Source organism: Nannospalax galili, unplaced genomic scaffold (genome assembly GCF_000622305.1).
Source record: "Nannospalax galili isolate Female #2095 unplaced genomic scaffold, S.galili_v1.0 scaffold205, whole genome shotgun sequence".
NCBI classification, from domain to species: Eukaryota; Metazoa; Chordata; class Mammalia; order Rodentia; family Spalacidae; genus Nannospalax; species Nannospalax galili.
In genome coordinates, this window is record NW_008353921.1 from 3,156,905 (window position 1) to 3,160,853 (window position 3,949).

Sequence of the window (3,949 nt, forward strand, 5' to 3'; positions counted from 1 at the left end):
GAGGAGGTGGGGCAAGGCCGCGCAGGGACCAAGGACGTTCCTCTTGCATCAGGGAGACATTCACTAAGGACCACTCTGTGACTAGGACACCAGTGACTGGCCTCAAGTCAGAGAGCCCTAGGATGTGGAGAGGGAGTCAGGGCTGTGCCTTAGGTCCCCAGTTCCAGGGATGGTGGCCTCAGCCTCCTAAACAAGATTGGGAGGAGCTTGTCCCTTAGGCCCTCTGAGAAGTCCAGCCCTCCCTTCAATACTCAAGACATCAGAAACCTTCCTTAGAGTCCTCAAATTGTTTTTATAAAAGCACAAGAGTTGCTGGGCATGGTGGCACACGACTATAATCCCAGCACTTGGGGAAGCAGAAGCAGGCAGATTTCTTTGAGTTCTAGGTCAGCTTGGTCTACATAACAAGTTCCAGGCCAGCCAGGGCTATACAGAGAGACCGTCTCAAAACAACAATGACAAAAATAATCACAAGAGTTCAAACAATACAGAGAAGCACAGGACAAAGTTCATCATGATGAAATGTTGCTTCATAGAGACAAATCACCCTGAAAAGGGCTGGCAAGACTGAGTGACCAGTATTCCTCCAGGGACCAAGTGCCTCACCCTGAGCTGGCTTACACACCAGCTGTACACTTAACAGTGTTAGATGGTGTAATATGTGTGAATTAGAATTCTATAAAAAAACAATCTGAAAGAGCAATACACCCATGTATAAAATCATCAGTAATAGTGTCTGTCAGAGGGCGGGAGAGATGGCTCAGTGGTATGGCTTCCTTGCTGCCCCTCTAGAGAACCTGAGTTCAAGTCCCTGCTCTCATATCAGGCAACTCACAGCTTTCTGTAACTCCAGGGTGAGGCTCCAGGGGAGTCAATGGCCCTGACCCCAGCAGGCACCCACATGGCATACAGACACACAGATACAGACACACATAAATAAAAAAGTAAAAATTTAGCTAGTCATGGTGGCACACACCTTTAATCCAGTACTTGGGAGGCAGAGACAGGATGATCTCTGTGAGTTGTTTGAGGCCAGCCTGGTGTACATAGTAAGTTCCAGGCCAGCTGGGACTAGAGGGAGACCCTGTCTCAAAAAGACCAAAATAAATAAATAAGTAAATTAATAACTTAATTAAACTAAAGAAAAAATCAGTAAATACAAACCCTTGTACTATTTATATTATTTTTAAGGGTTTTTTCCCTTTATAGTTAGTTATTGTGCATGTGCGAAGGTCAAAGAACAACTCTTGGGAGTCGGTTCTCCTTCCAGCATGTGGGTTCCAGGGATCAAACTCAGGTTGTGAGGCTTGGCAGCAAGTGCCTATACCCTCTGAGCCATCCTTGTCTTACTTTTATAATCAAATTCATCTGTCACACTAGGGAAGATTGATTGGAGTGCCCCCAAGTGTTCACATGTTGTCATAGCACTCAGCGTCTGTCATAACCTTTCATTCAAGCTTAGCGTCTCTGAAAAAACTTTTGGTCTGGGCCTTTAATCCCGGCACTTGGGAAGCAGAGGCAGACAGATCTCTGTGAGTTTGAGGCCAGCCTGGTCTACAAAATGAGTTCCAAATCAACCATAGCTACACAAAAGACCCTGTCTCAAAAAATATGTATTTTTTAGTTTGTGTACAAATTAATGAGTTTTATCATAAATTTTTCATACGTATGAAACATTGCATTTTGTGCATACTCAACCCCCCACCGTTCTCCCCATTCCTCCTTCCCACTTCCCACTGGTCTCCTTCCTCCCCACAAAGAAGTCTCCTACCTGTATGTATATGATACATACATACATATTACATATATGCATATATGTGTGTAGTTAAATCTAGATTCTGCATATGAAAGAAAACATGACATTGTATCATGTCTCCTCCCATCACATTATTTTGTTCCTCTTCCTCCCTTTCCCCCCTTCATGTTCTTCATGCCCCCAAAATATCATGTATTACATGTTAATTATGTATTATATATTATATTTAAAATACATTCCACATGAGAAAGAAAATGTGGTGTTCGTTATTCCGAGTCTGGCTTATTTCACTTAACAGGATGATCTCCAATTCCATCCATTTTCCTACAAAGGGCATAATTTCATTCTTTCTTTTTCCTTTTCTTTTTGGTTATGGGTTTTGGTTTGTTTAGTTTGTTTTTGTTTGAGACAAGATCTCATGCTAGCCCAGGCTGGCCTTGAACTTGACATGTAGCTGTAAATGACCTAAAATTTCTGATTTTCCTACCTCTAAAGTGCTGGAATTACAGACATGTGCCACGACACTGCGCTTATGCAATGCTGGGGATGGAACCCAGGACTGCCAATGTAACTCAGCTAGCAGACAGTTTGCCCAGTCAGTGTGCAGGAAGCCCTAGTTTTGAGTCCCAGAACCCTATAAAACGGGGCATGGTGGCGCATGTCTGTAATTCCAGCACTCAGGAAGCCAGAGTTAGAAGTTCGAGGTTATCTTTCCTGTCTCCTTTGCAGCTGAATAAGCTCCATTGTGTATATGTGCCACATTTTCTTTATCTATTCCCCTGTTGGGATACCAAGGCTTGGTTCCATATACTGGCTCTTCTGACTAGGGCATCAATAAACCTGGATAGCTCCATGGTGTACTGACATAGCTTCCTTCAGGTGTGTGCCCAGGAGTGGTATAGCTGGGCCAGATGGTGGTTCTATTTTTAGTTTTTTGAGGAACCTCCATACTGATTTCCATAATGATTGAACCAGTTTACAAGCCTGGAGTCTTGATTCAAAAGGGCAATTCTTTTCTTTTGTTCCAGGGCCACATTAAAAAAGTACCCAAATCTTCACTAACCCAATGGGTCCCAAGTCCAACTTCAGCTTTGCCTTGATACCTTCCCTGAAAGGGGGGCTCATGTGTTTGAACACTTGGTCCCTAGCTGATGGTGGTGTTTTGGGATATTGTGAAATGTTGTGAACATGGGGCCCAGATGACAGACACAGGGCTGTAGGGGCAGGGTTAGACAGGTACAGCCTGCTGGATTCCAGCCTGAGGTCTCTGCCTCCTAATGGGCCAGATACATGAACAAGTCAGCAGCCTCACATTCCACCTTGGCAGGCACTATCCCCCCGCCGCACCTGAACCCCACCACACCTTCCCCACCATGAGCTAAAATAAATCCTTCTTCCCCTCAGTTGCCTCTGCCAGTTATTTTGTCCCAGTGAGGAAAAAAGTAACTATTACATGGAGTTTCACAGAAATGAAATTATATATTTATTTTATTTGTTTGTGTCTGTTTTGTTTTGCTTTGCTTTGTTGTTTTGAGACAGGGTCTTGCTTTGTAGCCCAGGCTGGCCTAGAACCAGGTTTGTAAGCCAGGTTGGTCTTGAACTTGCATTGATTCGCCTCTGTCTCCTAAGTGCTAGGATTACAGGCACACACCACCATACCAAGCCTGGAATCCTACAATTTGTGCTCTTTTGCTCTGGCTCCTTGAACACAGCCTGATTGTTCTGAGACTCATCCATGTGTCTGTGTGTATCCATGGTTAATTCCATTTGATTGCTAAGTAAACTTATTAGACACAGCACCCACCCTAGTCGGCCTGTTTTATGATCATATTTTTAAATTTTTTATTTATTATTTTTATTTTTTAAGTGTATGTGTGTATTGCTTGCATGTATGTAAGTGCACCCATGTCATGCAATGCCAGTAGAGGAGAGAAGAGACTGTTGGATCCCCTTGGAACTGGAGTTACAGACAGTTGTTAGCTGCCATGTGGGTGCTGGGATTCAAACCTGGGTCTTCTGCAAAAACAGTCAGTATTCTTTTTTTTCTTTTTTTCTTTTTTTTTTTGGTCTTTTTTGTAGCCCCAGGTGGCCTGGAACTTGCTATGTAGACTAGGCTGGCCTCAAACAGAGATCCGCCTGCCTCTGCCTCCCAAGTGCTGGGACTAAAGGTGTGTGCCACCATGCCTGGCTTCG